Below are 10071 nucleotides of genomic sequence, written 5' to 3'. Positions count from 1 at the left end.
GGCGGCTCACAGGAGAAGCGTGCAGTGCTGCCTGACTCTCATTCTCAGCTCACGTACTACTGCCAAAGCTCCTGCCCTGTGCTGTGCCAGATGCCGGCTGGCGTGAGCACCTGGGCTCCTGAGGGACCCCCTTGTCCTGAGAGCCAGAGGTACTCACTTCCCTTTGCATGAGGCCTGTAGGAGATATACCCTGCAATTTTAAAAATCTGTATCGAACGTGGCAGACTCAAAAGAGGGCATTTTTAAAAAGGCAGGTTTGTTTTCTTTTTTAACTTTACGATCTACAGCCTAGCAAAGAGCTCCCTTTCAGTGTCAGTCGCTTGGCTTTCTCCCCTACTGACGAGGTCCCAGCCTCCCGGTGAGATCTCGCTGGAGATATTCTCAGTTTCCCTCGAGTACGTGGCTGCCCTGGCCCGAGGCCAGCGAAGAAGCTGACTTTGCCCGTGCCTGAATCAGCAACATGTCCAGCAGGCGACTTGCAGAGCCCAGGGAACCCTCGTAAAGAGGTTTGGGGGTGGGGCGCGCCACATCTGTGGCATCGGCCGTGGGAAAGGACCGGCGCAGTAAAACAGGTGGGTGAAACCGCGGTCCGCGCCAATACGTGCTGCTGCCTGGGGCATCGCTTTGCTGCGGGTCAAGTCAGATGCTCTCTGTAAGAGCGAGTCAGGGTAAAGGCAGCAGCAGATTTCTTTTCTGCTCATTTTAACAAAGGCTGGACGGAGCCCATAGAGGAAGGCACTACGCGTCTTGCTGGGTTTGTTTCCCTGCCTTCTCGTAAGCTGTCGCGGAAACTTGCACGAGGAAAGCCTGTGCAAGCTGATGATGACAGCCACACACGGTTGAAGAGGGAGCAGACGGTGAGAGCAGAGGTACGCGCTCAGGCTGTGCGCTGGAAGCTAATGCTAATGCTGCAAAATAAAGAATGGATTTTCTTTTTTGGGTTTAGGTGAGCGCTAAACATTACATGTGCGTATGTGCGTGTGTCTCTCGCAGGTTTTTGTCATACACCCCACCCTCCCACCCCAAAAAAACAACCCACACATGCCACGCGTTAAACAGTGGTTTTCCATTGTACTTAGACGTGCTTACATAGGTGTGTTGGTTTGTTACTTTTTTTAATGCAGAAATAGCAATACGATAGATTTAATACAGCTAGCAATTAGATGGGTGTAGCTTTAGAGCGTCGGCTGTTTACAAAGCAACTGCACACCTTCTTTAACTCACAGTTTAAACAAATGAACTTGCAGTGCATCACACGTGCTTTGTACAGTCACGTTCCACACGGCAGGTCAGATGCTTCACCCTGCCTTGTCCTTGTTCCCCCGACTCCGACGGGACCGCCGAGGCCATCCTGGGGACAGCGCCGCTTTCTAGCAGCTGGGTTGCTTGCCTGGACGCCCCACAGACAAACAATCATTTCCCCACTGAACCTCTTCTCAAATATTTTCCTACCCCTGCAGGCCCCATGTCCTTTGGTTCATATTTCCTTTTTTCCGGGCTTTATGCACAGGACCGATGATTTCCAGAAATAGAAACAGAGGCTGATTCAGTCCAGGCTAAACATTCTCTGACCTAAACCAAACTGCCTTCGAAGAGATAGCCGTACTGTAGGCACCACCTCGGGAACAGAAGTTGCCCTGTCATAAAAAAAAAAAAAAAAAAAAGAAGGAAAACAAGGCATTTCAGGCTGAGGAGGCTGAATGGTGTGCTGGGGGCGGTGGGGGGTTGGGAAGAAACAGTTCAGACGATCAGAGCGAGCTTAGCGTTGCAAAGCGTGCCATTATTTTTAATTTGGCAGTCAGAAGAAAATAGATTCTGACACTGATTTCCTGTGTGCTGCGGGAGTTCTCGCCTCAGCATTCCTGTGCACCATTTTACTTTTGTGTCCCGTCTGCTTTGCTTTTGCGCTGTAGCTCTCCAGTTCTAGCTACGCTTCCCACCACCCCCGTTACTCTTCGACAAGCCCAGCTCTCACTGTGCTTCCCTTCCCGTATGCGCGTGCAGGGAAAAGCCTGCGCGTCTGCCACTACAGGACACGCTCTGGGAGGCAGGAGAGATGACGACGCTCCCTGACAGAGGACACAGCTGAGGGGCGGTCCGCCGGGGCTGGGGAGATGGCAGCACCTTCCCTCAGCTGCCCCATCCGAGCACGGGTGCAGGTGAGCACTGAGGAGAGACAAGCAGGCAGGAGCCGCAGAGCGAGAGAGAAAATAAAATTCACGGGTGGGTGCTACTTGCGTCTCATTTTTAGCGCAAGGGATGAATTCTCAGCACATTCTTGGAGCTGCCCCTTTGGGACTCACGGAGAAGAGGGAGGTTGGCCACGCGGTGCAGCCCAGCTCTGCTTCCCCTAAATGGTTTTACTGTTCAGGTGTTGCCTTAATCTGGCCGGTACCCCTGCAAAGAGTTTGGGATTTCTGCTGCCTCTCCGGGCCAGCCACAGACCCCGACTTCATCGCAGTGAATGACCCTGCACTCCTCAGAGCGGTTGCCGAGTCACATCCCGCTGCCTTCCCTGCAGAACTGGAGACCCTTTTTCAGCCCTTGCCCCCTCTTCTCTCAGCTCGTTGCCCATCCCTTTTTCAGGGCCAGCGCCGATCCTGCCTCCAGCTCGCCCTGTCTCCACCTGCGAGCGCCCAACACGAGCTAAATGTCTCCTCAACGATGCACGGAAGAGACGCGCAGGCAACCCAGCACAGACCCCCTGCAAACATCTTCTTTCCATTTTCTTTCCTCTCCTGACACGAAGAGATGACTTAGGAAAAGCGTACTGCTCGCATTTCACCTGCACTGCTTCTACTTTCACTTTCGCTCTCCTTGGCAGTAATTAATAGCGGTGGTTGGGGAGGGCTGGGGCATTCCCCCAAAGCGGCTGCAGTTACATCCGGGCGGTTGTGGCACTCCATTAGCTTTGTAATTTTAAATCTAAATCTTCTGGAATTGTTAGTTCTCGTCAGGAATCACCCGCACCTGCAAATTTTCTTAATGCCTACGCTTGAACCCAGCCACTGTTTAACAGCTCACCTTTATTTCTCTTCATTTAAGAATCTAAAGCTTCGTTTACTGCTTGGGTTGGAAGCAGGAGCTGTCGCTGCCTCTGAACTTTCTAACAGCCCTGTTACAATTTCAGTATTACCCACTCCCAATTTAGCTTTCCAGTTCAATTTTCATTGTAGATTCTAAAACTTTCCTTATTTTGTTTCTGATCAGGAGTCATTAATGCCTGCAGTTGATTTAATAACGGCTGTATTTAGATTGAGCTATTAATGACTCACAACTCTATTTATGGCATAAAAAAGGACTGCCTTTATTTTTTTTTTAATTACAGATTAGGAATAATGACTGCCTGGTTTGCTCAGTAATAGCTGCGATTAAATTTAGTCACGACTCCTCCCTAAATAAAATGTATTTATTTGCACTCTAACAATTTAACCTTCCCTTTACTGGTCAGGGGCACCGACAAGTGCCCGTGCGTACCTCCGCTCCCCCTGCGCCGGCTCCCCAGGGAACAGCCTCTTACCCTGACCAGAGTCTGCAGCGGCCCGTTGTCGTCCCAGCTCCTCGCCCTCGAGAAAGCGGCCACCTGAAGCGGCAGCAGATCCGCTGCTGCCCAAAGGGGACGGAAATGGCGCGGGGTAAATGATAATATGAAATGATAAATGAATAAAATGATCTCACAAGGGGGAAGAAAACCAGCAAAGCAAAAAACAAACCCCAAACAGAACACCATACCACTAAACCGTCTCACCGCCCCCTCAGCGCCCAAAACAACATCCCGGGAGAAAAAAAGCAAAGCAGGCCACAAGGGACCTTTCTAGTACAGATGCTGCCACAGAGTGCCAAGCTCTGGAATCCTTACCTCAGGCAACGCCTCCGCTTCTCTAAACGCCAGAGCACGCCTGCCCGGGGGGCTGAGACAGCCCCAAAGCTGCGACCGCCCGAGGGAACACGGGAGCACCGACGCCAGAAAAGCCCAGGGGCAGCAAGAGCTGCCCGAGCCCCGGCTGGGGCTCTTCGACCCCCGGGCCCCGCCCCCGCCCTTCCCACAGCGCCCCGCGAAAGGGGCGGGCCGAGCCCCCCCGAGGGATGAAGGCTCGCAGGGTGGCAGCAGAGAGCAAAGTGCACCGCACAGCACCAAAGTGGGTGGGTGGGGCCAGGTGGGTCAGACATCAGACGGCCCGCCTGCCCATCGCCGGAGGCAGGGCCCGTTGCTAAGAGCGTGGCGAGGGGTATCAGGACCACCCTCAACAGGCTATCGCAAGGGGTCAACACCTGTCGCTAGGGGCTGTGCCTACACGGTTCCGGCCCCCACGGTGACGTCACCACGTAGCGTGGGGGGGGTCACTAAGTGGCGTGGAGAAGTGAGCGCGGCAAAATGTCGCTACAGCCCGTGCACAGCTGCTGGCTGCAGTACCGCAGTTTGGTCGCACGGTGGCAGCAGAGAGCTAAAAGGTCGCCACTGCGCATGCGCGGCTCCCCACCTGCAGTACCGCGGTCTGATCGCACGGTGGCAGCAGCGAGCAGAAAGAGACGCCACTGCGCACGCGCGGCTGCCCACCTGCAGTACCGCTGTTTGATCGCACGGTGGCAGCAGAGAGCAAAAGGCGCCACTGCGCATGCGCGGCTACCCACATGCAGTACCGCGGTCTGATCGCACGGTGGCAGCAGAGAGCAGAAAGAGACGCCACTGCGCATGCGCGGCTACCCACCTGCAGTACCGCGGTCTGATCGCACGGTGGCAGCAGAGAGCAGAAAAGGCGCTACTGCGCATGCGCGGCTACCCACCTGCAGTACTGCGGTCTGATCGCACGGTGGCAGCAGAGAGCAGAAAAGGCGCCACTGCGCATGCGCGGCTGCCCAGCTGCACTGCGAGCGTTTGGGCGGTCGGTGGAAGCAGGGGCAGAAAGTAAAGCGCCACTGTGCATACGGAACTGCCTGGCTGAAGTACCGGCATCTGCTTGGACGGTGGCAGCAGCGACCAGCGGAAAAACTTCACCGTCGGGAACGGGCGGCTGCCCGTCTGCAGTACCCGGTTTTGATCGCTCGGTGACTGCCGCGAGCAGGGTAGCGCAGCTCCCCCCCGTGCTGTTCCGCGGTTCGGTCGCTCGGTGGCAGCAGCGAGCAAAAAAGGCGCCAGTGCGCACGCGCGGCTGCCCACCCGCAGTACCGCGGTTTAATCGCACGGTGGCAGCAGCGAGCACAAAAAGGCGACACTGCGCACGCGCGGCTGCTCACCTGCAGTACCGCGGTTTGATCGCACGGTGGCAGCAGAGAGCAGAAAGGGGCGCCACTGCGCATGCGCGGCCGCGCACCTGCAGTACCGCTGTTTGGTCGCACGGTGGCAGCAGCGAGCACAAAAAGGCGCCACTGCGCACGCGCGGCTGCCCACCTGCAGTACCGCGGTTTGATCGCACGGTGGCAGCAGCGAGCACAAAAAGGCGCCACTGCGCACGCGCGGCTGCCCACCTGCAGTACCGCTGTTTGATCGCACGGTGGCAGCAGAGAGCAAAAGGCGCCACTGCGCATGCGCGGCTACCCACATGCAGTACCGCGGTCTGATCGCATGGTGGCAGCAGAGAGCAGAAAGAGACGCCACTGCGCATGCGCGGCTACCCACCTGCAGTACTGCGGTCTGATCGCACGGTGGCAGCAGAGAGCAGAAAAGGCGCCACTGCGCATGCGCGGCTGCGCACCTGCACTGCGAGCGTTTGGGCGGTCGGTGGAAGTAGGGGCAGGAAGTAAAGCGCCACTGTGCATACGGAACTGCCTGGCTGCAGTACCGGCATCTGCTTGCACGGTGGCAGCAGCGACCAGCGGAAAAACTTCACCGTCGGGAACGGGCGGCTGCCCGTCTGCAGTACCCGGTTTTGATCGCTCGGTGACTGCCGCGAGCAGGGTAGCGCAGCTCCCCCCCGTGCTGTTCCGCGGTTCGGTCGCTCGGTGGCAGCAGCGAGCAAAAAAGGCGCCAGTGCGCACGCGCGGCTGCCCACCTGCACTACCGCGGTTTGATCGCACGGTGGCAGCAGAGAGCACAAAAAGGCGCCACTGCGCACGCGCGGCTGCCCACCTGCAGTACCGCTGTTTGGTCGCACGGTGGCAGCAGCGAGCACAAAAAGGCGCCACTGCGCACGCGCGGCTGCCCACCTGCAGTACCGCGGTTTGATCGCACGGTGGCAGCAGAGAGCAGAAAGGGGCGTCACTGCGCATGCGCGGCCGCGCACCTGCAGTACCGCTGTTTGGTCGCACGGTGGCAGCAGCGAGCACAAAAAGGCGCCACTGCGCACGCGCGGCTGCCCACCTGCAGTACCGCGGTTTGATCGCACGGTGGCAGCAGAGAGCAGAAAGAGACGCCACTGCGCACGCGCGGCCGCGCACGTGCAGTACCGCGGTTTGATCGCACGGTGGCAGCAGAGAGCACAAAAAGGCGCCACTGCGCACGCGCGGCTGCTCACCTGCAGTACCGCGGTTTGATCGCACGGTGGCAACAGAGAGCAGAAAGGGGCGCCACTGCGCATGCGCGGCCGCGCACCTGCAGTACCGCTGTTTGGTCGCACGGTGGCAGCAGCGAACACAAAAAGGCGCCACTGCGCACGCGCGGCTGCCCACCTGCAGTACCGCGGTTTGATCGCACGGTGGCAGCAGAGAGCAGAAAGGGGCGCCACTGCGCATGCGCGGCCGCGCACCTGCAGTACCGCTGTTTGATCGCACGGTGGCAGCAGAGAGCAAAAGGCGCCACTGCGCATGCGCGGCTACCCACCTGCAATACCGCGGTCTGATCGCACGGTGGCAGCAGCGAGCACAAAAAGGCGCCACTGCGCACGCGCGGCTACCCACCTGCAGTACCGCGGTTTGGTCGCACGGTGGCAGCAGAGAGCAAAAGGCGCCACTGCGCATGCGCGGCTACCCACCTGCAGTACCGTGGTCTGATCGCACGGTGGCAGCAGAGAGCAGAAAGAGACGCCACTGCGCATGCGCGGCTACCCACCTGCAGTACTGCGGTCTGATCGCACGGTGGCAGCAGAGAGCAGAAAAGGCAGCACTGCGCATGCGCGGCTGCCCAGCTGCACTGCGAGCGTTTGGGCGGTCGGTGGAAGCAGGGGCAGAAAGTAAAGCGCCACTGTGCATACGGAACTGCCTGGCTGCAGTACCGGCATCTGCTTGCACGGTGGCAGCAGCGACCAGCGGAAAAACTTCACCGTCGGGAACGGGCGGCTGCCCGTCTGCAGTACCCGGTTTTGAGCGCTCGGTGACTGCCGCGAGCAGGGTAGCGCAGCTCCCCCCCGTGCTGTTCCGCGGTTCGGTCGCTCGGTGGCAGCAGCGAGCAAAAAGGCGCCAGTGCGCACGCGCGGCTGCCCACCCGCAGTACCGCGGTTTGATCGCACGGTGGCAGCAGAGAGCACAAAAAGGCGCCACTGCGCATGCGCGGCCGCCCACCTGCAGTACCGCGGTTTGATCGCACGGTGGCAACAGAGAGCAGAAAGGGGCGCCACTGCGCATGCGCGGCCGCGCACCTGCAGTACCGCTGTTTGGTCGCACGGTGGCAGCAGCGAACACAAAAAGGCGCCACTGCGCACGCGCGGCTGCCCACCTGCAGTACCGCTGTTTGATCGCACGGTGGCAGCAGAGAGCAGAAAGGGGCGCCACTGCGCATGCGCGGCCGCGCACCTGCAGTACCGCTGTTTGATCGCACGGTGGCAGCAGAGAGCAAAAGGCGCCACTGCGCATGCGCGGCTACCCACCTGCAATACCGCGGTCTGATCGCACGGTGGCAGCAGCGAGCACAAAAAGGCGCCACTGCGCACGCGCGGCTACCCACCTGCAGTACCGCGGTTTGGTCGCACGGTGGCAGCAGAGAGCAGAAAAGGCAGCACTGCGCATGCGCGGCTGCCCAGCTGCACTGCGAGCGTTTGGGCGGTCGGTGGAAGCAGGGGCAGAAAGTAAAGCGCCACTGTGCATACGGAACTGCCTGGCTGCAGTACCGGCATCTGCTTGCACGGTGGCAGCAGCGACCAGCGGAAAAACTTCACCGTCGGGAACGGGCGGCTGCCCGTCTGCAGTACCCGGTTTTGAGCGCTCGGTGACTGCCGCGAGCAGGGTAGCGCAGCTGGCCCCCGCTGTTCCGCGGTTCGGTCGCTCGGTGGCAGCAGCGAGCAGTGACACATCGTCGCCACTGCGCATGCGTCTGCTCCGGGTGCAGTACCGCACTTCGGCCGCACGGTGTCAGCAGGGTCGACCATCGCCACTCCGCATGCGCGATTCCCGGCTGCCGTAGCACAGCACGGCGGCAGCGGCACGATCTCCGTGACTCTTCTCTGGGGCAAGACCCGCGCCGGCTCTGGGTCACGTTCGCCGGAATAACGGAACTGTTGCTGCGTGCGCAGAGCTCATGTTTCTCTGCACCTTCCCCACTCCCGCAGCCCCAGCAGTGTCAGTCGTTGCCTCCGCACTGCCCACCACCAAAGTGCCTCGAGCATTTTAGTCCTTCCGTCTCAACTGCTTTAAAAATCAGGTGGCCATTACCGTCCTCTCTCCTGCCCCACTCACCCCCACCCCACGCCCTAGGGAGGAGAAGCAGCACAAACGACCTGGGGAGAAAGGTCCCCTTTCCCACCCCCCACCCCCCCGGAGTGAGCCCCATCAGTTGCTGTAGGCCTGCGGCATCAGGGCTGTGACAGGGAGAGCAGCAAGTCAACAGGTCCTAGAGGGTTAAAGAAGAAAATCCATCAGGGGAACACAGCTGCCCTTCTGAAGGCAGGCTGCCTGCGGTGAGGGGGGCAGCTGTGCGTCAGGGCACGGGGCAGCCAGGCAGACCAGGTGCCAGTGGCTGACCTGCAAAGGAGTTGTGCACTGCTGAGCCTTGGGCTTCGTTGGCTTGGCAGCGCCTCGCCTCGCCTCTGCACTGCCAGGACCCTGCTCTGCTCATCCTGCGTAAGCACAAGGCTTCAGCGAGCACAGAACAGGAGGCCAGGGAGAGGGAGGACGTCACCGGGGAAAAAAAAGTCATGTGGGGGGGCCATTTCAGGGGAAAGCGTTTGGGAGGGCACAGACACACGCAGAGGGAGGGCACAGACACACGCAGAGGGAGGGCGGGGGAGGAGGCGAACACTGCTGGACAGGGGCATGTCTGGGCAGACACGCCATGGGGAACATGCATGGGGATGACTGACACCAGGGGGTCCCCCCAGGATAATCCACAACGGGCAACTCACCTGGGCTAACCTGCAGCAGATGATCCGCTCCAGATAACTGACCCACTCCGGAGAATCCATTCCAGATAAGCCCCAGCAATGCCCCTCAAACTGCCGGTGTTTCACCCCAAATTTTCCCCAATTTAGGGTTTTCGGTGGGTTTATTTAGTTTTGGTGATTTCTGGTTGGATGGTTTGGCTTTTTTTGTTGTTGTTCGGGTTACTTTGGTTTTGTCCGTTTGGGGTTTTTTTTTTTTGCTTTTCCATAAGGTAAAAGTTGGGATTGCTTTTCCAAACAGTTCACTTCTGGGTTTTTTTCACCCTTTCCACAACATTGAAATTGGCGATTTTTTGCTTTTGTGCATGAGAATGGTTAGCAGGGTTCCGCCCCCCCACCCCCGCTTTTTTTACCCCCCTCCTTTCCAACTGCACAAACCCAGCAGGAGTGGGCTTTCCCAAGAGCCCCGAATTGTTTTCTTTCCCCCAAACCTGTTTGGGGTTTTTCACCCCCCATTGCAGACCCAGACTCAGGGGCTTTGGAGTGTGTGTCTGCCCTGGCAGCAGCTCCCAGGCTGCCTACGCAGCCCCAGAGGGGAAAGTCCCCATTTGGGGGAATCGGCCCCAAATCGGGATGGGAGAAGGAGAACGGGGAAGGGGCAGCATTTGAAAGCGCTTTTGTGCCTTCAGTTGATTGGGGGGTGGGCTGTGTGTCTAATTTTTAAATCTTCTCTATAAACATCTCTATCAACATGGTTTCTTTGCATTTTAAAACCTTACAGAGCATAGACATTTGCACTATGTGTCTACTTACACATCCTTACGGAGTACATCTATATTTTATATATACTATCTGTTTTACATTTACATACAATATCTGTTTAGAC

General features: G+C 58.4%; 1 long non-coding RNA gene across 1 annotated transcript; it reads right to left on the bottom strand.

The window, feature by feature from the left end:
• Positions 1 to 1039: 1039 nt before the first annotated feature.
• On the bottom strand, positions 1040 to 4523 carry LOC142060579 (uncharacterized). The gene is made up of 3 exons (XR_012661800.1): positions 3860 to 4523; positions 3478 to 3606; positions 1040 to 1637 (listed from the first exon to the last, which is right to left on the bottom strand). It is a non-coding gene; the product is annotated as an uncharacterized LOC142060579 (long non-coding RNA).
• Positions 4524 to 10071: the final 5548 nt, after the last annotated feature.

This window comes from Phalacrocorax aristotelis, chromosome 7 (genome assembly GCF_949628215.1).
Source record: "Phalacrocorax aristotelis chromosome 7, bGulAri2.1, whole genome shotgun sequence".
Lineage (NCBI taxonomy): Eukaryota > Metazoa > Chordata > Aves > Suliformes > Phalacrocoracidae > Phalacrocorax > Phalacrocorax aristotelis.
This window is presented reverse-complemented; position numbering and strand designations above follow the sequence as displayed.